Source organism: Corvus hawaiiensis, chromosome 6 (genome assembly GCF_020740725.1).
Source record: "Corvus hawaiiensis isolate bCorHaw1 chromosome 6, bCorHaw1.pri.cur, whole genome shotgun sequence".
NCBI classification, from domain to species: domain Eukaryota; kingdom Metazoa; phylum Chordata; class Aves; order Passeriformes; family Corvidae; genus Corvus; species Corvus hawaiiensis.
This window is the reverse complement of record NC_063218.1, coordinates 16,261,479-16,289,397: the sequence shown is the minus strand read 5'-3', so window position 1 is coordinate 16,289,397 and position 27,919 is coordinate 16,261,479. Positions and strand designations below refer to the sequence as shown.

General features: G+C 41.5%; 1 long non-coding RNA gene across 1 annotated transcript; it reads right to left on the bottom strand.

The window, feature by feature from the left end:
* Positions 1-1,113: 1,113 nt before the first annotated feature.
* LOC125326861 lies at positions 1,114-27,672 on the bottom strand. Its single transcript, XR_007204041.1, has 5 exons — positions 27,277-27,672; positions 18,329-18,394; positions 17,009-17,098; positions 15,290-15,411; positions 1,114-2,881 (listed from the first exon to the last, which is right to left on the bottom strand). It is a non-coding gene; the product is annotated as an uncharacterized LOC125326861 (long non-coding RNA).
* Between the last annotated feature and the right edge of the window lie 247 nt (positions 27,673-27,919).

The window sequence follows — 27,919 nt, the reverse complement described above, 5'->3', positions numbered from 1 at the left end:
TGTTTGAGTTGAATTATCTTGAGAGACAGAAATAAGCTGGAATTGAAACTTCACAGCTGAAATACTTTGCTTATATTTATTTTGTTTGGCTGTACCTTCCGTGAAGGTAACTTAGACCCACTGCATCTTCAGTTGATACTGAGAAAGTAAGACTTACAGCTATCTTGTGGAAACACAGATTTGATTCAAATGATAGTAATATTTCTCTTCCATCCTCTCCATCTCTGGCTTTGTTGAAAACTTCTATTATTGGTCTGCAAGTTTCAGTAGATGATTGAAAATTTCTTTGGCACATCCACATGAAGCTTGTGGATGTTGTTTACTGTTCCTTAGGCTGTAACAGTAATTATATATCAAATGGCAGAGTGAAGCCTCTAGAGATTGGAATTTCCTCTAAAACATTAAGCCTGTGACAATGTTGTCCACCTCATCTAACCACATACACCTTACATATGTGTGCATAAACTTCTTCCCAATTTTACTTCTATCTTAAAAAGACTGCATTAAATCTTGTTCAGATTTAAGCATTAGTTCTTAGATGCTGTTCTTGGATGTCAGAGATTTAGTTCTCACCACTCAAGGAAATGCTTTTACCCCAAACAACCAATGGCAAACCTGCAGTGGAGAACTCCAGTGTAGCTGCCATAGAGAGGGAGTGGTGAATAAGAGGCAGAGAAGGGCCATGAGGGTGCACAGCTGTGCCCAAGTCCTGTCTAACCAAGCAGAGCTAATGGGTTTGACCTGAGGCTGGGGGTTGTTGGTACTCATACTGCTTACAACAGGAAACCAGGAGTCCTCATTCTGTGCTCCTCAGTGACACCTTGTAAACACAGCTTGAGGACCTGGAGAGTGAAGAATTAGGATGATTTAAATTCATGATTTAAATAGATACACTGACTATCTTATTGACTCTCAATGTACTGTTTATGTAGGAACCTCCATTTGAAACAACCCCTAATTAAACACCAGGAGAAAGAAGCCTTTACATTTTCATTGAGCTCCAACCAATCTTCTATTTTATCTCATAATAATTATTTTTCTATTTTATTTCCTTTGGATTGAGCCTAAGATCAAAGCAATAACTTTGTTAAAAAGCAATCAATTCTAATCAGTTTAATAAGCAGCAAAGTAATTGCTTTGAATAAATGAAGGGGTTGTAGCCAGACCTCTGTGCTATGAGCCCGTGCCTGCTGGCACTGCTCTGTGCTTCATGTCTCAGCCTCCCTTGGTCCCTGCCCCATCCAGTCCCTGTCCTGTCTCATTGTGTTGTGGGTATGTGCCTACTTTTCCCACTCTGGGAGCTTGAGCAGCTTTAGTCTGTTCAGCTCACATGAGAAAGGCCTGAATAATTACACCTTGGAGACTTTCCTGGAGCTGAGTGTAAACAGCAGGGAAGCAGAATTTTATTCACTTCCAAGCAGAACTTACTCAGCTCTTGGTATCCAGTGTGGAACATTTCAGTTTCTTACTTTTTTCACTTACCACTGCCCAGTCCAAAATGAAGCAGTAAGTTGATGCATGTGCTCAGGCCATTTACTTCCTAGGGCTTTCACATACCAGGGCTACATTTCTGGAATTCCTCTCTATTCTTTAAAACATAAAGCTCCAGTTATATCCAAGCTCCTGGTGTTAACGAGTTAATTTACTTTTCAAATTGCACCACTGATCTGGAATGCCAGGGAAGAAGGCAATGGCTGGCACTGGCATTAGCATTAGCCTCAAGATGGAAAGCAGCATTCATCCATTCCCATTTGACTTTTTTATTAATAGATGGTAGGGCACAGTGTACCCTCAGCAAACTGGGAAGAGTGGCTGATATAACAGAGGGTTATGCTGTCATCCAAAGGGCCCTTGACAAGCTGGAAAAATAGGCTGACAGGAACATCATCAAGTTCAACAAGAAGAGCAAAGTCCTGCACCTGAGAAGGAACCAGTGTATACTGGGGACCCCCCAGATGGAAAGCAACTTGTAAGAAAAGGACCTCGGCATCCTGATGGATGCTAAGTTGAACAGGAGTCAGCAATGTGCCCTTGGAAAGAAGGGCTAATGATATCCTGGGACCCATTAGGCAAAGCCTTACCAGCAGGTTGAGGAAGTTGACCCTGGTCCTCTGCTCAGCACTGGTGAGGCCATACCTGGAGCACTGTGTCCAGTCCACAGAGGCAGATGGGCACAAACTGAAACACAGAAGGTTCCCTCTGAACGTCAGAAGACACTTTTCCATATGAGGATGACTGAGCACTGGCACAGGTTGCCCAGAGATACCATGCAGTCTCCCTCCTTGGAGATATTCAAGAGTTGTCTGGATACAGTCCTCAGGAACTTGCTCTAGGTGACCTTGCTTGAGCAGAGGGTTGGACTAGAGGACCTCCAGGGGTCCCTTCCAACCTCAATCACTCTGTGATTCTGTGATCTTTTCTGGTTACAGACTGTAAGGCAGAGGATGACCTTGTCACTCAAATTTAATACTGAGTGTCTTTGCTCTAGCTAATGTAATGTATTAGAACAATTTCTTGGTGCAATTCTTTTCTGAAATCAAATAGCTTGAGCTAGAGTGTATTAAAGGGATCCTTCCCCTGAGACCTTTGGGATTAAAGGAAGGACCCACAGGAAGAATTTCTAAAAATTGATGTGACAGGTGAAACTGAGCATATCTGGATGCCAAATTACATGTCATTCATGGTCCTCCTTTGCCACCCACAACTTCCTCTGGATACACCTTTTGGCTTAGGCAACATGAAAACAGCACTGGGGATCTTGCATCCTTCTTCAAAAGTAAAAGGTGTGAAGCAATTCAGCAAAAGGTGACTCTTAGGCAGCTGGTGAGTAGGCAGGCCCAGGTACAACAGGGTGCTGAGAGGCAGTGTCACAGAGAGCAGGCTGTACACAGACATGAAGTAGTTCTTTACACTATGAAAGGTCCCATTGCACAGTACTTGGACTGTGCTTTTCAAAGTACACTCTGCATAGCTGTATTTTTCATTGAAAAGCTCTATTAAGCTTTACAACAAGACTGTAATCAATCACTACTGTGTTTTCTGATGCTTGTGAGGATCAGCTGGAACATGCTATTTAATATGAAAGCAGTGTATGCATAATTTCTACTGCAGATTGGCACTGAATAACCTCACAAATATATTAAACTGTTAATTTGACTTTAGTTTGTCTAAATGCTTCAATCGAGGTTGTGAATTCTTTTACTTAGAGAGCATTCATCCCTTTCAAAATAGAGCACACTGCTTGCCTTCCCTTTTAAATACCTCAGCTATAAAACAGTTGCAAACACTAAAGTCAAACCAGCAAAATATTGTGGGAATCATCAGGTGAATAATATTATTTTAAATTTACTTTCAGGTACTTTTCCTAATAATATCAGGGATATATTTCTTGTATTTGATGATGCACATTTGCTGATAAGCCAGGTACTAATTAACATACCCTGCACTTAGGATTCCCTAGTGACAATCAAAGAAAAAAGGTCTTGGGTATGATTAACAATCAAAGCTAAAGATAACAGCTGACTTCAGATCAATCTGATCTTTACCAGAATGCATTTGGCTACAAAGACATGAAGTAACCCCTGTAATCCTTTAAGTGAGGTTACTCCAATCATACAGAGGCCATAAAAATAGCACTTGAAATTTAACAGGTTTATGATGGCCAGCGCACTACATGAAGAAACATCAAAAGGAAATATTCATTATACATAAAGTCTACTTAGGCTCAAGAGGCCATTTAACACCTATGGCACAGCCTTCAAGCTGGGAAAAACGCACTTCGTTTTCCTATCCTGTACACAACCAGTTAACTCTCAGTTCTGCCTCTCTCTCTGCCCCTCATCTTCACTAAATCCAAGTGATCTCCTCTTATACAACATTTAGGTGACTTACTTTCTTTCGAGTGTGCTGTTATGCTCCACTCTAAATGTGATCAACTCTTTGCTTTTTCACCTTAATGTTCTGCTTTAACTATGCTGAATCCTAAAGCATATTCTATTTTGGAAGCATCCTAGCTTTTTGGCATGTTTATAAATCAAGTCCTCAGCAACCTGAAAGTAGAGTGATGGTTAGTGTCCAAGGCTGCAAATCAGCTTAGCTTGGTTGCTGATAAATATGACAGAAACACATGTCTGCAACTAGTAATTTTCTCTTGCTAGGACATTTTTAGGGGCAAAAATAGAAGATTTTAACACATCCAATTGAAAATCTCTCCCAGACATGTTATCTGTATCTTCTTAACATACTGTTCTGGGGCTGCTAGTGTAGAAAGAGCAGGGAGAACAATTTAAACCGTATTGAAATTGAGCAAATTGGATTGTGGTGGCTAAGTTCAAGTGAAAGCTTCTTGTAAATGAAGAGCTTACAACTATTTGGCTGGCAGAAAGCCATGTGATCTTACTCATCTAATTCGCAGGAGACTTCTAGATAGTGACAAATCCTACTGCTCCAGTGGCTGCACGTGTGCAGGTGTAGAATCACAGAGCTACTGCAATGAATAGTGAGGCATGAACAGCAAGAAGGGGAGACAGGATACTGTTGCTCTGTTGTCAGTGCTGTCACTTGCTCCCTGTGACAATTCTGTGACTGATTTCTTATTTATCACCTTAATCTCAAAGACTCAGCAATGATGGAATCAGTTCCCAGTGTGGTAGGTGCTCTGCAAACACAGAACAAAAAGGCAATTTCTGCCTCTAACCCCAAGCCTGCCATCTAAGAATAAGATTCAACGCAGCAGAATGCAGACAGCTTAGTAGGAGTATGGAGGATCCAGTGGAGACATTATGCTCACTGTCAGAGGCAAGTTGCTCCAGCTACCAGCAGCCTGGCTAGCTGGTGACATTTTGGTGACATCCTGGCTAAAGAGATTTTAAGAAATGTTTGAGGGTACACATAAGCACGTCTGTGGAACTTCATTGACCACTTGTGTTGTGCAAGGGCAAGATAAAGTAAGATGACATGTTTTAGGACTCCAAATAAGTGGGTCCTGCCACAGTCTGTTTAGAAGCGTATTTTAATCCCTGTGAGAATGGCTAGAAGACAAGAACTAGGCAGGGGTAGAGGTTTGAAGAGCTGGGAGTGAAAAGATGAGAAAAAAAAGACATTAATGCAGTTCAAGGAGAGGATAAAGTGAAGGATCCAAATAGCAGCACAGGAAAATTATTTTCTAGAAGGATTTTGAAGGAGACAAATAGATAGCAGGGATACTGGTAAAAACGACCTGGCCTGGCCATGGAGACAGAGGATGAGACACAGAATGGCAGGGGTGAAAGGATGGCAGTGTTTCCCAAGTGAGCTGGAGAAAAGAAAGGAGAGATGGTGGGACAGATGGTAGCCCTGTTGACTCTGTGTTAGAGATCACACATGTATAAGGAGCTATCAGACAGACAGATTTGCACGCAAGTGGAAGACAGGCCCAGGTGAGGGAGGGCAGCATTTTTATGGACAAAAGGCCAGAAGAGGTTGGGGACTCTTAGTTTCAGTCCAAATGCAGTTCATAGTGAGTTTGAGTAAATGTCTTACCCTCCTCTACACTCCCTGTCATTCAGCTACCTGTATAAGGTAAGGGTAGTGTTAATTGGATGGTATGAGATTTAACAGAAACAGGTACAGTGCTTAGAAACCTCTGCATGACTCTGTTATCAAAGTGAAAAATATTATTTACCCCAATCTAGAAAATACATTCTTTCTTTCATAAGTTGCTTAGGTGACTTCCAGACACCTGCACTAGCTTCATTGCAGGTAGAAGAAAAACCCCACCAAAACTAGGTCCACGAGTTTCAAGAAACTTTGCTAATCTAAAGGAGCAGCCTTGAAGACCATGAAGTTGTGGGGGCTGAAGGTCTCTTCAGTTTCCATTCTGAAAGACACCTTAATCTAGCCAAACATCTCACATGCATTAAGCCAAGAGACTTGCAGTGGTTTCCCAGGTTACAGTTCATTAGTGTCTGTATCACAGCAGACCAGGAAGAACACTAAAGTAAGTACAATGCAGGTCTCATTGTTGCATGGTGCTGACAGAGAACTCGCTTCTCATACAGAATACTAGACAGGCCCTGGTACTTCAGGTATTTTTAACTCGTGTTATGATGGGAGTTTTAGAAATAGGAGAGCTGGCATAAAGGACTGCACGTAAATCCACAGTTCACAGCGTAAGGTGCTGCTCTTTCAAGCTTATGGCATCTAACAGCCACTGTAATAAATACCCACATGTGGGGAGGATTGATTTGCTGAACATTCTGCTGGACTTCTCCTTCTAGAACATGCATGCTGGCAAGTTTTCCAGCTACGGGGGGGATGGCTTGAGGCCTGAGGGACTGCTGGAAAACAGGCACTGCAGGCTAAGACACCTACCCAAGGATGCAATCACAGAAAATAAGCACCCTTAGCACTCTCCCAACCCTACTCCAAGGAAATATCTCCTTTAGCTATGTGAAAATGTGCTACTTCAAGGTCATGGGGAGACTGGGGAGATTTTCTGCATTTTTATGCATTCACAGGACCTGACCTTGAAAGGTGCTCCCTGCGGGAAAACCACAGAGTCTGCACAGAGCTCCAGCAGGATCAGTGGCCACCTTGTACATGCAGCATTCCAGACATGCAGAGCATTTTCCGAGGACCAGGGCCATCAGCAATCAGACTAGGAGCTGGGACTGCTCATCTGCTAGAATCAGTGCTTGTCATACTAACTCCTGCTGCTTCAGTGGTCCCTGTGCTCTGCTCCCTGGGGGTGTCTCTCCAGCTGTCTTGTTCTGGCTCCTAGGGGCATGCAGCTTTGATGGTCAGTGTTTAATAGTGCCCAACACCACAGACTCCAGCACAGTCTTACCACAGATTAACAGAAGCAACAGAAACAGGCAGGAGGGAACAGTGCACCTTCTGTGCTTGGTGCTGTTTCAAAAGAACTGCATAGCAATATACACCAAATATCTAGAGTCTGAAGTATATGTCTGAAGTGTCTGACTTCAGAGAAATTAACAACTAAGTTTCATAGTGATTAGAAGCTACTGAATGAAAAGACGATCTTGGAAAATGACAGCAGGCTTCCTCTTTCCATTTTTCAACTGCCCTGAAAGGAGGAAAAGGGATCTTTGCAGAAACTCTCAAAGAATATATTCCCTTCCCAGTTACTTTCCTGGATGGATGTCCCATCTGATGGATGGGACAGCTCACTGCAGAGGTTATTGGTACATTCAAACATGAGTTTCATAAGCCTATTATTACTAGAATCTGTGGGATAATTAATGCTTGCATGAGAAGTTAATGAAGGACAAAGATTCTTTACTGCTGATGGTGTCAGTGAAACAACTGTCTGGAACATATGAAAGAGCTATTGTCAGTAACAAATTACCATTACAGAGAGCCACATGAATATAAATCTCTCAGGAAAGGTGACATGCTCTTTATTTTGTGGCTCTTATTCCAACAGTGACCCTACTGTCCATGTGCACTATCTCTCTGATGCACCCATTTGGCTTCTTGGTGGGTGTCTGTACAGTTGAAAGTCCCATCATTCTGCAGTTCTGACAGAGTCCCATTTACCTGCCACCTGAGACCTGTTCTTCTGTCTAAAAACGCCTCATCTCTTCTCAGTCCAATTTAACTGTCTTTTGTGATCCCTGAGCCAAATATCCAGATGCAGAGGCAGCATTTTAAGCAATATTGATGTCATTGTTGTGTCACCGAACAAATGTCACACACCCTTCCCCTGTGCAACGTGCTTCTGTACAGTGCTGCTAACCTGAGCTTTCATTCAGGTGGTAGCTTTCTCTCTCTAATGGCTAAGGGCCAGCAAATCTTTGGATACAAACTTGGAGGTAATTTAACTCATATCTAGTAAATCAGCTGGATGAGAGTGTGCATTAGAGCACAAATCCTGATTGAATTTAGGTAATCTAAAGGTAACAGGATAGAGAATTGTAGGTCTGGTTCACACTGTTAACATCATCTGCAGATAGGATTGTGTTTGCTACTCACTTTAAAATTAAATGTGACATACAAGCTAGACGTCACCAAAACCTACATTTTCAGTGCCTTTCAACTTCTCTTAACATGTTTAAGAAAATGATATATAAAACAGAATTGCTTTTCCTTTAAAAAAAATTCTTCTGAGTTCTACTTGGCTGATTAATGAAATGACTTTCCATGTGGGTCACGATTATCTGGCTGACTGGGTATGAGTTGATCCTTATCCCATCAGGCTGTGATTCTTCTGAGATTTCTACAAATCTCACAAAAGTGCCTAAAAACTGTCAGGTTTTCCACTAGATTTAATTTAGCTTAGGTTTGTAAAGCTGCCGGGGAAAAGAGAACTCCTTGTGTATTTGGCTGCTTGGAAAGTTCTTGTACTTTATCCCTGCAAGTACTTGAAAAGACTTGCAAGGACAAATTGGTGCATGGTTTTGCTCAAGATGTCTGTGCATTGCTTAGGGTTAAACCCTGAAAATGCATACTGGCCAGGGGAAAATTCCTTGAATATGGCCAATCAAGCTTTTTCATATAAAACTAAGCCTCCAATAGAGAAAAGCAGCTCATCCCACAAAAGCCAGTCTGGTACTTGAAGCTATAGGTGACCCTATATCCTCCTCATTCTGTTTTGGGGTGGCAGTTCATGTGTAGACCTGGATTCTGAACCAAACCTTTACAGTGTCACCTCTCTTGGTCATTCTCCACTGATCTTGCTAAGACAGGAGCCCATACCTTGTTTGCAGAGAGGTTATTTTCATGCCATTACTTCAGTGTGGTTACAGTTCAAGGAAGAAGTGTTTTTACTGAAGAGGAAGGGAAGGGCTGCAATGCTAATGTTGGCATCTTCAGCCAGGTAAGAGCACACAATGTGCCAACACAATCCCATATGTATGGAGCATTCTTACATATGTCCATGCAGGGATTGCATCCTAGCATGACTAAAGTTTTATTACAATTCTTTTGAAAATATCTTTAACACAATAGAGAGCAAAACTGGCTTGATCTCTGTGCAACCTTGAGGAGCAAGAAGGGGAAAAATTGGAAGATTTTTTTCTGTCCTGTATTACTGTAGTAAATATTACCGTATCCCACAGCCATATGGAGGAGGAGAGGTATCCAGCAGGCAGGAATTGTGCAGCAAGATTGATTTATGTAACTATTTTACAAACTCTTTTATAGACTTTTTTCTTCATAGTCTAATTGGACAAAGGATCAGCCACCCCCTGGGTGGATTGGTTAGAAATCCTAAACATCCATTGTCAAAATATTTTTCTACGGTACCATAAACAAAGCTCTGCAAGGTCGCAGGTGTTCATAGTTTATAGAACTTCTGCTAATCTCTTCGTGAGAGAGAAAAGTATCCCACGGGCTTAGAAAGAAGCAAGAAAATTCTTGCTAGCAGCATTTTTGTATCCACAGTCCTGCAATAGATCTATTTCAGCTTGAGGAGCAAGATACTGATGACTTCTCTGCTGCAAACTTTATTAGTCTTATAATGGTCCCTGTGCATTTGTATTGCTACAGACCAGCCCTGTTTGACATAAATACAGCAGTTAAATATTTAGTCATATTGGACAGACAAGATGAGTGAACCCTCAAAGGTCATGCAGGAAGTGTAGAACTGAGCAGGGTACTGACCAGTGGTTTGCAGTAGACATTATTCCACATAGGTGAAGCTGTTGAATGATTATACCTCAAAGTTCAAGGAATTCTACTTTCTGGAAGTGCTAGAAGTGTGGACAGAGTAAGCGGAGAAAGGACTTGTCTGTTGCATGGTGTGGGATGTCTGTCTTTCATAACACTAAATAGCATACAGGAAAATAAGAAAAAAATAAAATCAAAGAAACGTATTTATAGCAACACTGTTCATTCTCTACCCTTGCAGTGCTGGACTTAAGGGAGGATCAGTTTAGTAGCACTTGTCTATAGACGTGATGCAAATCAGAGTAAACTCAGCCACACCAGCAGCCGCAACTGGTAAAAACAGCTACGTGTGTTAGCAGGAACATCGAAACAAGACAAACTGTAAAATCCCAGTGATGCTTTAAAAGTCATTTAATCTTCAAAAAGACATCATAAATAAAAGGTTTCTTTGTGAGAAAAGCTCTGGAAAAACAATAAACCAGCATATCACAAAACAGTCAGCTCCTGCATTGTCGTTTCTAAAGAGGTGAAAGTGTAAGAAATTATGGGAACAAGACAAATGTGCTTTACTAACACTGTTCAGGGAGCTCACATTAACTACTAACAGCCATAGACATGCACATGTGAACACATCAATCTGCAAATACAGGACATAAGTGGTGAAGAGACTGATACAATTAATTGCTCATGAAAAGCATGCAAAATACACCAATACTTGTGCCAATGAAAATGGCAGAGGCAACAAACTGAATATAAAGGAAAACATGAAGATATGATGGAGAGTGATGGAGAGTGATGGAGAGTGGAAAACATTTTGTGTGTTTGTTCACATGCAACAATTGTTGCAGAGTTTACAAATAAATAAAATGAAAAATAAATAGCGCTATACTAAAACAAAAAGCAGCAACTTCAAATGTGAGATTCGATATGTGTATGACATGATAGAAGAAATCGTTTTCAAACATATGACTGGCCTTAACTGCAGAGGTCAGACTGCGACACATAAGTAAAAGTAATGTAACATCAAAAGAGAGTGAACAGCTCCTTTATGATCAAGAGGAGAAACTGGAGCTGTCATCCAGCAAAAATGAGTCACGTAATACAGAGAACCGAGTGTGATAGATTTTGAACCACAATAGAGACGGGCAGCATTCTCATTAAATTCAAGTAAAAGCAATCTCTTAGGAATGCTCAGAATCTTGTGTGATCTCAGCAGAAAGATATAGACATCAGCTTCTGTATTGCCAACAGAAAAAAAACACCCTTGACACAATGGAGGGTGTCCTCAACGTAAGGACTGTAAGGACATGGAAGGACTTCGATTCAAAAATCTAAGGATGGGGAGCAATTCAAAGCCCTTCAATGTTGCCACAGGGAACCCAAAATAGTTTTGGTAAACTGCAAATCTGCTCTGCATTACAAGAAAGGGAATGACGGGGCAGACATACAACTCTTGCCTTATCTAGAAGCAGCCTTCTAGTATAAAAAGGCAGCAACAGAAAATAAACTATGCAAACAATACAGACACCACTTTTTTGTGAAACATAAATGAAGCAGTCAGACAAGCAACACATCTGTACAAATACAGCTGACTATTCACACCCAGGTCATTCTTTCAAATACACCTCCAAATCACTCAAACATTGATACTTAGAAAATGAGATTATCAGTTTTCCAGGTACATTGGTACAACAGTACCCAGAAAAAGAGGGAAGTTCTTAACTGAAACAAGATGAGCACAGCCCCACAGCAGAGATACAACAAGCTAGTTATGGATATCTGACACAATATTAAGGACCTTTAATTGCAAAGGATGAATCAGAAAAAAACCCCCACCTTACAAGAATGGGGAAAGCTGAACAGACAGATAAAATTGCTAAGATTTAAAAAGAGGTCTGCAAAAAGCAAAGAAAATGGCAATTAGTTGTTCCCAGATAAAATATTTTGAATAGTTCTTGGTAAAAGTAACCTGTCACAACGTCTGATACTGTAGCTGGCTTTGCAGTACCAGCACTACTCCAGCTCACAAAAATGGAAGAGAGACACTTGCCAACCAGCAAACTCAAGAACTCTGAGTACTGCGGGGCCATATAAGGATCTAACTGTTTTGGGGCAAAAAGGGCAGACTTCTATTTCATGGGTACATGAATATGTACAGTCAGTGCAAACATGAGGCAAAATCACAATGATGAAAGATGGTGAAATATTCAAATCTTGAGATTTGAGCATCAGCTCTTAGAAAAGACATAGATCTAAGAACAGCTGTTGGAGAGAGCACTCAAACCTGAACTGCAGCAGCAGGACCAGCTGCCAGGGATGTCCTGCATTTCCTGGAGACATGCACTCTTGCAACAACTTGCACTCTTACCTTCTCTGGAAAACTACACGGTAATAAAGCATGAAAGAGCTACTGTTCTAAACTAAGAAGGAAACATTTTTTGTTGCTAAGGGAAGCCAGGGCTTAGTTAATTCATTACCTTTTTCATAGCAGATACACATATATATGAGTACAGAATATGCCTCATGATGCACATTCATGGAACGATCGCTATGTGAATTGATTAACTCCTTTCATAGACACGATCCTCAGATTTAGTTTTGCTATTTACATTCTAGTAACTGCCATTCTTGATTACAGTGTGTGGAGATGTTCCTTCTCTACCTTTGAGCACTGGATACTCTTAGCAAGCCAGCAGACAGTTTGGTGACAGCTGATAGGGGTTGCTTTCTGGCTTCTTGTGCAGATGATATTTAGCCACTGGGCTGTTCTTACGGATGTTTCTTCTTTAACTCAGTCTTCATAGACACAGAAAAGAATTTTTCTGCATTTTACGTCTTGTAAATATGCCAGCTTTAGGTAACAATTTAGCTCTTTCTGGGACAATGAAGTATCATCTGGTGTAGAGAAGTCAAATGCACTGGTACTGTGATAACTCTCCAAATATTTTTGGTTGCTAGTCTTGGATTTTCAGTCCCAGGCAAAATGTACACACATCAGAAATATAACTACAGTGTAATGGCAACACTTGTCTTTTGCCTCCCCGGTACGGAGAAGTTTGAGGCTTAAAATAGTGATGTGCTTGCCACATGGATAGTATTAGATAGACAGATGGTACACTGTTCTCACTTTGTAATCATACAACCCATATTTCCATGGACCTACCTACTGCCTGGTAGTCAGCATGTGAATACAAAAGGTTAACTTGTTAGGCCTGCCCTGGTAACTGGAGAATTGTCAAGTGTTTTCTGCACTGCTGAGAACGCTGGTGCATGGTGATTATTTCCTAGGGTTTTAAAATATATCCTTCTCTTACTTTTAATAACTCTTGCTGGAATGGAGAAACATAACAGAAACTGATGTGCCTTCCAAAGAGAATTCCTTCTCTCTTACTGTTTATATACACACAACTGGCAAAGTAACGTTCTCCTCATGCATCGTAATTGCTGACACAGTGGCATATCCTATAAAAGAGGTCCAGTTATCAGGGGAATTGCTACATTTCCTTTGAGGCTCCTTCTAACACACTCTCATGTTGTAAGTGTCCTAGCTTGTTATTACTCTTTTCTTTTTGCATTAAAAAATTCAATTCATTTTGTAAATCATTCACAATAGTGGCTGCAGTGATATCGCTGTTTGGTTTAAGCACCTTTTTCCATTTAACTTTGCCAGGATTAAATGACTTTCTATCCCTACTGTGTAAGCTCTGTAGCAGTTGTTTTGGTCCCTTTGTAGCTAAGCTTATCTCAATGTGATTTCTATTTCTTTGTTTCTGAAATACTACCTTCATTAAACTTTTGTTTTCTTAGATAAAGTATGAAACAAGCATTGGAGAGGTACATAGGGAAACCCATTGTATAAACAAGCAGTATCTTCTTATGCAGATATGAAAAAACTCTTTGTCTGGGGATTCTTCAGATATACAAAGAGAACAAAACTCTGCAATTTCTCTCCATGTACACTCTATTGGTTTTGCTGGGGTTTCTCCAAATAAAAAATCAAATTACATTACTGGGTTATTACCCAGAAATATGTTCCCAGGGCTCTATGTAAAGGTTTTCCTTAATTCCTACTTCTCTGAAATAATCTTGTTATACAAGCCTAAAAAATGCTCTGGGAAGCCTTAGTGAGACATATTATCTTTGATTTTTTCTGTTGCCCTGCACACAAGTTTATCTAATCAGATGGTGATTGCAGAAGCCTGGATCCATCACAGTTGTTAACATCAACTGAGGTTTGCAGTCTTTCCTTTCATCTCTCTTAGCTTGTCCTGAGACAGCAGTTTCCAAATTGATCCAAAGCAGCTATTGCTGGAATGACTATAAGGAATAGTTCAATAATGGTGATTGGGCAGAATTCATTTATTATTCTTATTCTTTTCTGCATGGTCATCTCTTTTCTATGGCTCACTATGGTGTAAGGAAAAGATCTGTTTCCTATTAAAAAAAGAAAGAAAAAATCACATTGATTTCTCTAGCCTCTTATTCAGGTTCTGTGCCCCATTTTAGTCATAACCTTGTTAGGGTCCTGATCACAACAATTAGTGCATTATACAATACAAAACCAGTTTGAATGCTGAGAGCTGTAATAGTTGATTAACTAACAAGTGAATCCTCAGTTTTTATGTTCTTCAAAAATTCTGTACTATAGGGCTGGGAGCCATTCAAAGTTTCAGTGTTTTGCTGTTAATGAGAGCTTTTTATGGTTTTATGGTTGCGTATACATAATGGTATGGGCCAAAGAAAATTATCAGCCTTGTTAGGGACTCTGAGTCCCATCTGTATTCTGCAGCACACAGCTATCATTCTCTATATTTCTTTTGTAGGAAAGTGTTTTAATTCCTCTTGGAATTCCTACTGTGAAATCACTTTTGGAGAAACAGAGAAACCGATACTGATGCAGACACTAACACATCTGCCTTGAGGATATTCTTTGTTTTTCTTTTTTTTTTAGCACAGCCAGCCTAGCCCATCAAAAGAAAATACAACTATAGAAAAGGCAAATGGTTTCTTCATACTTTCTTTTTCATAAACAAACACTGAAACATCCTACTGAAGGATCAAACTCCTCCAAGTATCAGCATTTAAACTAGTCACCAGCTATCTGGCATTGAAAACAAGTCTTTTTGTTGAGACTCAATTTCTTCAACCTTGTTTTGCAACCTCCAGTACTAATTGGTGCTCAAGATACATGGTGGACTAGCTGGCTTTTATATTAATTTTCATCAGTAAAGCCTCTCTCTATCTTCAATAAATTATTTAATCCTTTGTGTGTACGGATGATCATTAATAGTGATTCTTACTAAGCCTCTACATACACACACACATACACATACATATAAAATGTGCAATTGCTTTCATTTTACTTAATGGAGTTACAGAGTGATCTATAATGACATGACACTGTGTGCATGTTGTAAATAATTCAAGAGTGAAAGAAGCTGCATGAACCTACAGAATAAGTATTGCACATCACCTAAAATCAGACAGATTTGATTCCACTTCTTTAAAATTCCTCAGGTAGCAAGAGGTATGAATGAGAAGTTTAAAAGTACTGCTGAGCTAGAGCTAAAACATTTTCTCTCCCTCCCTCAAAGTCTGCTTCTCAGTGAAGTCTGAGACTGTAAAATATTTTACTTGCTAAATAGCATTAAATTTTTAAAAGTGTGATGTATCTTAGTACCTGAGTTCAACAGAGAAATCATGAGTATTCATTCTAGACAGATATTTTATCAAGGCAAGGAAAAGATGTTCAGCATTTTGGATTCTGTTGCAATGATTTCTGGTTGAGGCTTTTCCAACAGCCTAAAAGTAAGAAAAATAGCAGTTACGATACTTACCTGTTGTAAGTTAGCACTTGAACATCACTGGTGAGCATGCCAGTGCTTGGTGTCTGTTGGTCACAAGTAACTCAGTGTAATGCCCTCCACAATGCTCTGAGTCAGGTGCACTGTCTCAGGGACAGCAAAATGGTCTGGATTTTATGTAACTCTACTCACATGAATTGGTTCACCCGCCTGTTCAAATGTGGAAAAAGTATCAGGCCCTGGACATGATTATTATTTTGTGTGTGTGACTTTTAAAGTATTTTTTTGTGGGTGACTGGCTTACTCAGAGTCTTGACAATCAGCTGGAAGAGTTTTCTTATCTTAGGACTTAGTCCAGGGTCCATCACTAGGAAAAGAGTGATATTTGTGCTTATTAGAACCTCGTTTTTCACATTAGCTTCCTAACCACCACAAACCGTGCAGCAGGGCAAATCCCAAAAGCTGGACCTTGCTGCATTCCCACCTCTAACAAGTGGTGTTACAGGATGTCTGCCATGGCAGCTAACACAGCCATGGCACAAGGCAGAGTAGGCTGTGCCAGGCACAGAGCAAAGAGAAAGCAGGACGCAGCCTCGCTCTTGAAGCTTCTGATATGTTCTGGGGGGACAAAAACAACTAAAACAAAGCTGTGCCCTTTCACTTGGTTTTCTTGGCAATGGCACACAGCTAAGCCTCTGGAGATTTTGTGGGTTTGCTTTGCATATAATTAAAAATTCATTAATTAGGGTTAATTTAAAAACTGAAAACAAATTTTAAGGGTAGTTAAATCTTCCAGAATTCTTGCCTTTTTTTTTAAATTGATTTGTTAGAGTTTGTAAGGCTAACATAGGAAACAGTTCAGTTACACAATAGCTTGCTATGAAACATTTACCTCCATGATCTATTTCCAGCTTATCAACCATCTTGATAGCTTGGGCAGGAAAATTACAATACATTTCCAACAGCAAGAACAAAATACTGCATAAAACACAGCCCCACCTCTCTTCTTTTTCACAGTCAATGCCAACAGCATAACCAATTCTGTGAGACTCCATCAGTCCCAAGGCTAAGTTCAACTTTTTAAAATGACTGTGAAAGGGACAGCAGATCAGTTTTCTCCACATAAACATTTATTTAGCTGTATTTTTATGCTATAATTGAAGATGTGTGTGCATAGAAAGAATTGTATAAATTACCTTTTCTCAAAAGCTGTGGAGTGAATATACTTTATGATGATCATTACAACCTGTCTGATGCCACAGTGCTCTGCCAGCCAGTTGTGAATTGGCCTGGCTGTTCACTTCCATGTGCTCCCAAGTCAGCTGGGTATAAGTAGGATCTGCTCTTCAGGGTTTGCTGGTAGCAAGGTCTCGCCAGTGTTCCAAGCCTCAGTAGACCAGTTCCCTCATCCTCCCCTCACAGCTGACTGGGGTTGTGGGCTATATGGATATCTCATTTACCATGTGACCCTCTGTGCAACCCTCCAAGAGAAAGGCACTCTCAATACTTCATCAAATCAGTGTTTCAGGCTTGTAGCATCTGGTCTGCCCTCCTTCACCTCAAAGTTTTCCTAATGTGCAGTGGCAGCTGCTTACCTGAACAGAGGTCTCTGAGTTGGAAGCTCCACCAGTAACGCTTCCATCTCCTTGTGGATCACTGTTTCAAGGAGAATGACTTTGGAGGAACTGGAAATCAGTAAAAAATTCAGTTGGTCCCAGGCAACACCAAGGGTGACTTTTTGAGCATATTCTGGCACCCTTCCTGGGGAAGGCAGCTCTGGCACCAGCATACAGGTGCTCAGTGTGCAAGCCAGACCAGAGCTGCCAGTTTGCTAGAGGTGCATCCCACTCTACAGTCTACAATTATAAAATTTTTCTAGTGTTGACTGATGGTAATAATGGTTCTTCTTTTAATCATCAAAACATTTTCCAGCCCTGGGAAGGGGTTTTAGTCATCTCCAAGACACTTCCTTTGCCCACAAGTGAAAATATGATGGTCTTAAACATGATTTAAAAGGCTATAAAGAGCAAATAAAGCTCAAGTCTCCAATGCTTTGTTTCTGAATCTGTTCTTACAGAACATTTTGTGTGGAATACTTAAACGTATTAAGTGCTTCTGTGGTCAATTTGCTGATGCCTGAAGTGAATATGATATTCATTACAGAGCTTTACTTGAGTTTTCTTGCCCAGAACATAGCTGAAACATTGGATTTTCCTTTGTTACCTTCACTACAGGCAATACATAGTTCAGTAAAGCTAAGGCTGAGTAAAGTCACAGGGAAACATTTTATGATGTGAGCACAGGCAAAAGCCATGAGTTGTTCCTTCCCATGCTTGAGAGAGGTAATTATGGTGTTTCAGGATATATAGTGACAGATGGACAAAGGTATGCTTTCATATTTATCCACAAGTATAATTTAATACCCACTTCTGAGCAGAATGGCTCTGTGTATTCATTTGCATAATTGGAAGGAGCTTGACATATCAAGCTGCATTTTCACTTCCAGTAAAGCTAATCTTCTTTTTCCCATAGTCTGATTAAACTTTGCAAGTATCTTGTATCACAACTCTCCAATGCTCACAATGCTATCAGAAGGGAGTTTTGATTTGTTTGAGGAAGCTGGTGTTGCTGACCCTTAACAATACCATTTCAATTGCCTGACCTCGCTGATAAGTAACTCCAGTGCTCATCTCCAAAGGGTGGTACTATCTCTTGTGTCAGAAAGGACTTCAGCTACTGAAAACTTTGTACAGGGAAGTTTTATTTTCTTGTCATATGCAAAAAAGTGGCCTGTTGTGACTTAGAAGAAAGCAATATGGACAAACAGATGCTCAGCAACAGCTCAATTAATTATCTATTTTATAATTTCAAGTTACCCTAAAGCATGTCTCTGGTTTTACTGATAGATGACTTACTTTTATGTTTAGCTGCTTCCTCACTCCATTGTTTCCATGGTAACACCTCTGAAACATTGCTTCTTTCTGAGGAGATGAAACGTAAAGTGGCTGGAATATTTGAGTGTTTAAATATTAAATAAAAACAACAGAAAAAATGGTGGAGTGAGTCACACATTACAGGCAGGTGACACCCACAATATCTTCTAGTAAATTGGACTATGGGGTAGCGCTATCTTTGCTGTTCTCCTCCTGCAAGCTGAAAACAGCAGCCAGCTCTTAGGAGCTGTCCTGAACCTGGGCTATCCCGATGCTGAGAGGCAGCTGAGCTCACTTATGACCAAGCCTGGCTGACGGATCCTGCTGCTAACCTCTGCAAGGACTTAGGAATAGTAAAGAAGTCAATTTGCAAGACTGCTCTATTTATTATTTGCCAGTGATAAACACTTCTTGTTAAAATTGGCAATAACCACAAATTTTCTTGGTATTTTGTGAAAAGTCTGTTAGGAAGTTAACATGGAAATACTGTAAAAAGCGTTCCTGCCAATGTTTGAAAACACGCCAACATTTGCTTTGACCATGTCTTTTCACTAATGGTAACAAACATCATTTATCTGGGTTTTGGAGGGGGCCATGCTGCAGATGTGGCCATTTTTGTAAACTTAAGGGGAACTTTTATGGAGGATTCTCAATGCGCTGCAGCTACAGTTATGCCTCTCCTGCTACACCAACCCCTTTCAAATTCACAGTACAAGACTTGATCTTCAAAGTGGATGTAGTGGTGCTCATTTCCCCAGTCTAGTTTGTTTCACTCATCCTTCTGATCCACTTTGATTCAGGATCCCTCTGTCTGATTCCACCGATGACTGTGCCCAGCCTACTTGCTTAGAACCATCTTTTCTTGTGTACCAAAGTTCTCCCTTCTGTCCCTTAAATGCCTCCTCAGACAAATACCTTTTTCCTTCCTGTTCTGAACCTGGACTTCAAATCAGCCTTCTCTGTTCTCCCCCCTCTTCTCTGAACATAATGGGGAGCAAACTAACCCTCCTTTCTGATCTTTCCCACATGCGAAAACATGACACAGCAATGAAATAAATGTCCTGAATTCCTCATACAAAACCTCCACTGAGCACTATTCCCACTCACTTGGTTTCTCTGACTGCCATTCCCTCTAGACTACCATTTTACATGATTTTATACACTAAATTAATCTTCCTAGGACAAGGTTGTTTTCTTCCTACTGTCCATAAAAGAACCTGATTTCTACTAACTTTACAGAAATAAATGGTAAGAATATTCTTCCCCTTCTCTGATTGACAGTTAAAATTACTTTTAGCTTTAACATTATAGGTTTTCAATAGAATAAACTTCTGTTTTTGAAAATCTGTGGTCATATGAGGGGGAAAATTCCCAGAACTCCCCAAGCTCTGCTCACTAACGGTGTTAAAAAAAGATGCCAGCCAAAGTAGGAGGTGTAAATTTTCTTAACATTTTTCACCATCATTTTATTTTGAAAGCTTTGATAGGCAGTCAAACAGCAATTTCAGTTTAAAAATGGGTATTAAGTTTCAGAACAAGCCCACTCAACATTAGGGAGAGTTTATGTTGCCTTAGGAAAAGGGAATGAACAAGATGACCTTTCCAGGTTCCTTCAAGCATGTGTTCTACAAGTCACTGAATAAAGACAGTTCTCACCTTTCCAACACTGTTGTTTCAAGGACATCAGTTGTCAGGACACACGTTCCTGCACTTGTATATATAGCGTTCGGAGTTTGCAGTTGTTTTTTTCCATAGTCACTAAGGATGAATACTTGCTCTTCTTCTCTTTCTAATCTAATGAGGGAAAGGAGCTGCCCTGTTGAATCTCTCCCAGCTACCCCAACAGGACTTTCACTGGAGCTCTTTGGCCTTCAGGCTTTCAAGCAGTGACACCATCTGAGGCATTTTTTTTGTGAGAGAATTCTCCACCACTTCCTCCTGTGTATTCGTAAGATCAGAGCAGCCTGCGGTTTGGGCTAAAAACACATAGCTGTTGAAAATTTTTCTCATTGTAATGAATCAATTTCTGCTTAGTTAATCATGCTTCTCATTCTGAGGGACTAGCAAAGGGTTTTGGAAAAAATTCCCAGTAGGTATGAAAGCTAAATAAAGGTGTGGTTGACTGAGGTGTGTGAAGATGTCTCCTCAGTAACTGTTTTGAATTTCACTTATTTCAGACATACCAAAACTTTCCAGAAATAAAACAAATGGAGAGCATTTCATGGAACTGAATTTAGTTTCTTTATCTGGGAGCAGAATGAGATTATGAAGAGCAAACAAATGTGTTGTATACTGATGGAAAAAAGTGCTGTGATTAGCCTCAGTCCCTTGTGTTTAGCATGATGTCAGCTAACCTCATTCCTTACAGTTAAGGGTAAGCACAGTCAAATTTCCCCTATCCTCTGGGAGTAGGACTTAGTACTAAGCTCGAACCCATGTGTAGATTTGAAGACGAGAAAAGAATTCTGTTTACAGAGAGAGGAAGAAATGAAAAATTTGCACTGGGCCTAGAAGATCAAGAAGTGGGGAACAAAGTCGTGTAGCAAACGAGGGAAAGCACAAGGGAAGTAGTGAAATAAGCAGAAGAGAAAGTGACTGTGAGAGCAGAGCAGAATAGAAAGTCACTGGCAAAATGAAAACATAGTAAAATTAACTGACACTGGAATTCACTGGAGACAGCAAACTTGAGAAACTGAGAGAGATAGTATGTGTGTAGGGGAGAATATTGTCTTGGTTTAATATTGTCTGCTAAGGAAGGCAGGAGCCTCCCTTGGAATGGAAAATGTAACCCCCTTCCCTCCAAATTTTTATAATTTTGATATTAAGGGGCTTTCAGGCAATTATATGAGAAATAGGAATAACAGTTCTTTACTAGTATATATAACAAGGCAATAATACAGAAATACTGGCTTAACCTGACAGAGTCAGGATATGACCTGACACCCTGCTGGGCAGGGTGGTGGTAGCAGTCCCATGAAGGGGTGTATGAAGCCCTCTTTGAAGTGGTAGATACGGTTCTGTAGAAGCAGTGATCCTGTAGAAGGGTCTGGTCTTCCTCTGAAGGTCCAGTGGTGGTCATGTAGCTCTTGTCCTCTGGAAACCCAGTAGGTGAGGGCTCATTGTGGTGTTCCACACCTCAGATTATATCCAGGTAGGAATGCTTGGTTCCTCCCCCTGGGTGGAGCATCTCACAACGGGATGATGTAATTTTAGGAGTCATGCAGTGAGGCTGGATGGCCCATTAACAGAAGATATCTCCTGAAGGGAGTTGACAGGGATGTGTCATGGCAGAGATAAAGAACTCTATCCCACCTGGTTTTAAGAGATGGTGATAGAATACATACTTTTGGTTACATCTTACATTGTAACCTAAGAACATGCAGTTTAACTCCCATTTCAGTACGGCTTTATGCACATGCATGAGTTCTTCAAATCTGGCAAGCATTTAATCAGATGCCTATACCCCTGAGAAATCTAGAGGGCATTAAACATAGATGCTGTGATGAATTTGGAGGGCTTAGATAATATTGATTTAAGGGGGCAAATATTGAGGTTTTTCTAACAAAATCCCTTTTTCAGCTAGATGTTGATTGAAATCTTATGACCGAAGAACACATTGAATACCACTGATATGCATAATGTCTCTCATTCTGTCCGGCAAGAAGACATTTTGGTGGTCTTGGAGAAATGAATAAAGCCAATGTACCTAAACTGTGTTAACAGCACATGTGGGAGATCAAGAGTCAACTGACCTTATTTTCTTGCAGTTTAAAGATGACATCAAGTGTATAGATCTGGCTGGTACCATTTGTTCTTACTGTATGGCAGGAAGATTATTTACATCAGCTTGACCTCCTTCCTGGGCTTATGTGAGGTTGTTCATGGCATGAAGGATATGAGGAACTCTTGCTTGTAGCACCTCTGCATACTGTGGGAGAATCCCATTATTTTTGAGTTACTGTTGTTGAACTCCCAAGTAGGGTCTTGGTGAGCATGTGGCTTCTAGCAAGTGTTGAAGGTGGGGTGTAGTCATAGATGCTCCTCAGAAATACAAAGCAGCATTACCCAAGATTATTAAAGAGAAATCAGCAGTAGGAAAACTGCACGACATAAAACACAAGAGGAGCTGGGTAAATTAAAGGAAAACGTGGTTCCATATTTACAGTGTGAGACTGACTTCTTCAAGGCATTTAAATTTCGGTTCACAGTTCAGTTATTTACAGCCTTGGAAGCAAAACAAAGGTCTGAGTTAAACTACAGAAATAACCCTTTATTAAGGAATACTTCTGCCTTTGAAGCATGAAAAAATGCTATGTGATAACACAAGTGGCAACTCTCCACTAGAACAGGGAGGTAAAAATCTGAGAATGCACAGAAAGACATGGAGGATCTTAGCACAAGGGTAAGTCCTGGGTACTACAGCTGGAGCTTCTCTGTAATATAATGGTCCCAGTCAAGGGTTTACATTACAGAGGCTCTGGATGAACCCTCAGTGCTGATGCCAATAATGGACCTGCTTTCTAAATTTCAAGTATGGTTCAGCAAAGCACCTTTCACCAGTGCTTAAAGAACCATCTGGGTATATATATACACCTAAAGAGGTAGAGTGGCTGGAGTTACAGTTCAACACTTGAACATTGATTTACTTTCTGCAAGCTTGTATTGTCAATTCATATTTGTGTGTTCTCCTTTGCCAGGGACTAGGTCCTAAATAAACACAGGATTGCCTCTTCCTTGACAGTCAGGTAATTATGGACAGTGCCAAACTAAGGTTCTCTCCATGGCTCCCTTATATGAACCACCTGGGCCAAATACCAAAGGCAGGATCCCAGTCTCCTTTCAAACCAATGCCTTTCCTCGCAGTTAAATTCTTATGGCTTATGGGAGATTTTTGGGTCTTTTTTTAAGGGAACATGGTTGGCTTTTCTTTGATTTTATCTCTCGACCTTGCAGACAGGCCAGAGGGTTTGATACTGGGATGCCAGTTGTATCAGTTAGAAAAGCTGCACTTGAAAAGGCTCCTAGGGCTGGTTGGGTACCTGTCACAATCACCTTCTAATCATCCAGGCTTCTCAGCTGATGCACTCCCAGCTCTTCTGTGCTGGAACAGTCTTCATGGCCAACTAACAGGCCCTCAGCTTCCAGTAACCCTGCCATGCTGCTGCTTTTTCTGCTCCTTTTAGGGGGTGCCATAGAAAATTAATCCAAACATATTTCTCCTTCAACTCTCAGCAGCATCAATATTTTCTTCTCAGATGAGCTGCATTCATGGATCTCCTGTGAGACATTTCCCTAATTCAAAGCCTTTTGGCTGTTTCTCAGTTCAAGATACTAATTGTGCTTGAGATGAAAAACAAGCACATGTGGCAGTGCTAGATGAAACTAACATTAGTATGCGCTTCTAGTGAGACATTTTGGTGTGGGACATACACAAAAGTTAAATTATTACAATGATAAACACAGCAGTAAGAAAGAAGATTTGTTTCTTGTGTTTGGCTTAAAGACAAGTGCTACTTAATATTTTCTTCCTCTACACTTTGTTTTGATGATATTTCCCAAATATCTTTAATTTTCAAAATGTAATTCTTTCAGCATTCCTAGACCTAGTCTGGAAAACATTTTGTTCTGATTATACTGGAAACAGAACATCTGAGGTATCACCAAACCACTCACTGTGAAAGCATCACTCAGAAGATCATGTGTGTCTCACTCTTTTTTTTTTTTTTTTTTTTTGAGACTATTAATGGAAGGCTTCATCGAATTTATACACAGTTTTTCTGGTTGCAGTAAGAGATAGCAATAATTAAAGATTTAAAAAATAAATGCAAATTTCTCTAATGTCACCTTATGCAGAAAGCACTTGCTTCTTTTTTGCCTTCAACACCATGTCACTGTACCCTCATACACAGCATGCATGTCTTAAATCAGGTGTAATTGTTGGAACATCACTCCAGTAACAACCTCCATGTGAATGGCTCAAATGTACTCAAATAGACTCTCCTGGTGAGAGGTAACTGGAGCTGAATTCTGAAGCACACCTCTTCCCTTTGAGACATCCTGCACTAAGTGTTACTTGACATATTTCTCAAAAAAACGGCAACAAAATAAAAGTGATTCGGAATTCTTTTCTGAAAGTTTAGTATTCAAGAACAATTTTGAGGCTACCCTGTGATCACCAGACTGATTAAAAATCAGAAGCTTGTATGATTAGGAGATTAGTACCGTCTGAACTTTGATCTGCCTCATTTGTGTACACAGGAAAGGGAGAGACACACACCACCATGCTGAGAACTGCTTTCATGGGTAGCAGATTTTTCCTCTGTAAGGGATTCATGAAAGAACCCTTCACTGTTTTGGTTCCTGTTTCTTGCTTTCAGTGGTTCCCAGGGAAGGCCTCAAGGTTTCTATAGTCACTAACTGTTAACTCCAAACCATACAACTTTATAATAGCCAAAAAAAAAGGAAAAAAACTCTATGTCAAACCAGGCAATATTATAATTGCATTCCTGTTACTAACCATGTGCTTTGGTTTGATCCATGTGATATTCATAGGATCCGACAGAATTAATGAAAATCCCTCACTTGTGAAACTCAGGACCTCTAACAATGGTTCACTTCCACGGTCTTTGTGTAAACAACACATTGACACACTGTAGTGAGTTGAACTTGAGTTGATGGACAGTCTTTTAGACTAATGACACTTCTCACCATTTACATATTTAAACTGCACGGAAAGGTGAGAATTCCCTTTCATTCCAGCTCGCCTGTGGGAAGGTGAGTGGGCTGCGGAGACTCTGGGCCCCACCGGGCCAGGCCGGGGCCCCTGTCCCCTTCCCCTTTTCCCAACGCCGTGGCACAGACCCTGGGTCTCTGGGGAGGGAACTGTCCCAGAGCCGCAGGGAGCTAAAACCAGCCATGGACTGCCACACAGCTCAAACCAGCCATGGACTGCCGCACAGCTCAGACCAGCCATGGACTGCCACACAGCTCAAACCAGCCATGGACTGCCACACAGCTCAAACCAGCCATGGACTGCCACACAGCTAAACCAGCCATGGACTGCCACACAGCTAAACCCAGCCATGGACTGTCACAGCTAAACCCAGCCATGGACTGCCACACAGCTAAATCCAGCCATGGACTGCCACACGGCTCAGACCAGCCATGGAGTGCCACACAGCTAAACCAGCCATGGACTGCCACACAGCTAAACCAGCCATGGACTGCCACACAGCTAAACCCAGCCATGGACTGCCACACAGCTAAACCAGCCATGGACTGCCACACAGCTAAACCCAGCCATGGACTGCCACACAGCTAAACCCAGCCATGGACTGCCACACAGCTAAACCAGCCATGGACTGCCACACGGTTCAGACCAGCCATGGACTGCCACACGGCTCAGACCAGCCATGGACTGCCTTATAAGTGAAGAATGGTATAGGCGTTGGAACAAGCTGCCCTGGGAAGTGGTGGAATCACCAACACTGGAAGTGTTCAAATAATACGTAGATGTGGCACTTCGGTACATGGTTTAGTAGTGAATGTGTCAGTTGCAGTGTCTCTGCAATCCCCTCAAGTGTCACCACCCTTCTATTGCTCTATAAAATCTTCATACGGAAAACTACAGGCTTGTCAGCACTGCAACTCTCATTAAACACAGAAGAAGGGGGGTGGCAGACTAATATTTGCATCGCCACTTTGAGTAGAAGGGGAGGCTTTAGTCCCAGAAAACAGCTGATGGAAAGCCACATGAAGAATTAGCTCCCATCTATTATGACAGCTGACAGAGTATAAAGTGGCATCTCTACTGACATAGCCAATCAACACCTTCACTGGAGCTTAAAGGTCTTCAATGAAAAAAACCAAGTTCACTATAAATAAAGGTGCTGCTCTAAAGACCTTCAGTTGCCTTTATCTGGCTTCTATTGCTTCTGTGTCTGATTAGCCTGTAAGTTCTTTTGGTCACGGATGGCTTTCACCGTTCTGGGTTCAACTTTGAGATTTCCTATCTGGTCATGGAGAGAAATCAAGGGACATATAATCTGATTTATAATCTTCTCTACTACCTTTTTTTTTTTGTAGTAGGCAAGAGCTCTCAGAGTTGCTTTTCCTCTCTCAGCAGCTATATAGGGAATGAAAGAGAGGAGATTGGAGCACGTCTCAGTGCCATTCTTCTGATGTGCAGTTGTTTTCCTGCTTTAATGTCAATCAGAAAGTCAAAAGCCCATCAAAGCCTAAGTGCCTGTGGAGCTTGGACAGTTAAGACACACAAGTTTCTGTAGCTACATGCATGTCAAAAAGCAACAAGGTTAACATAACTGGTTCTCTTTGGTTCCCCAGCTTGAGTAATGCCTTTTGCACTTGAGACAACTGGCAGTCTTCAGCATGACTCCAGAGCAATTTCACATGCAGTGTGTACCAGAGTATCCTGAGCATTGTGCTGATGCATCTTACTTTAGTGGATAGAATTCACAAGCTAAACTAAAAACCACATTCGAACAATGATGGCAAAACAGAGGATTAGTGCTATTTTGTTTGTGATGATTGTTTATGTAGGCTATTTGTATTATAATCATGACACCATGAGAAACAATGCCAGATATGCGTTGTGTGTTCTGAAGAACACAGACAACGATCCAGAGGGAATCACCTGAAAGGCCTTCCGTCGTAAACCAAATGCTGTATCGAAAAGAAGATCAGATGAGTAAATCCCGTTTTGTCTACATACTCTTCCTCACATGCACAGCGTTTCTGGGAGGAATACAGAACCAATGCGTGTGCGTGGAGGAAGTTCCCACCACTCGTTGGCTAAGAGTAATCACTTAATTAATGTAAACATAAAATTTTAGTTAAAAAAAGAAATGAAATGGCGGTGGCACAGCCTGGAACTAACCACCGTTTCACAAAATGGGTCATTAATTTGTCACCTTGAACACCACTCGTTCGTTGCGCGCAGAAGCACCATTCTCCCCATGGAAGCCCATCTTGAAACGCATCTCCTAGAGACAGGTGGAAGAGCCCCGAGCAATCAGTGCTCCCCGCCAGCCCCGGGGCGCTGCTCGCGTTCCTGTCCGCTCCAGCTCCTCAGGAGGGACCTGGCCACGGTCCGCACCTCGGCACTTGCCGCTGCCCGCTCCCCTCCGCGCAGGGACGCCAGGCGCGACACTGAGAGCGGGTCATTCCTGCACCGTTTAGGGGAAAGGATTAATTTCGCCAGTTAATTCCTTCCCCCCGGCCCGGCGGTGGGGGAAGGCTCATGCGCGTTGCCATGGGTGCCGGAGGAGCACCCAGAAAGTTGCGGGAGAGGGGCGGGGAGAAGGGGCCGTGCCGCCCGCCGGGGCTTAGTGCCCGCCCGGCGCCGCGCTGAGTGCCCGTGGGCAGCTGCTCTCGCCGCGGCGGCTGAGTCGCCCACCTGCTGCCTACGGCTGGCGGCGGGGGAGGGAGGAAAGGGATAAACTTCAAACTTGGCCGGGCGTGCAGGGAGCCGCATGGATGTGTCCGTCCCTCGGCGCTGACTCGCAGCCCGCGGCGCGCTGTGGGGCGGCCGCTGCCCGAGGAGTGCGGGGCGCC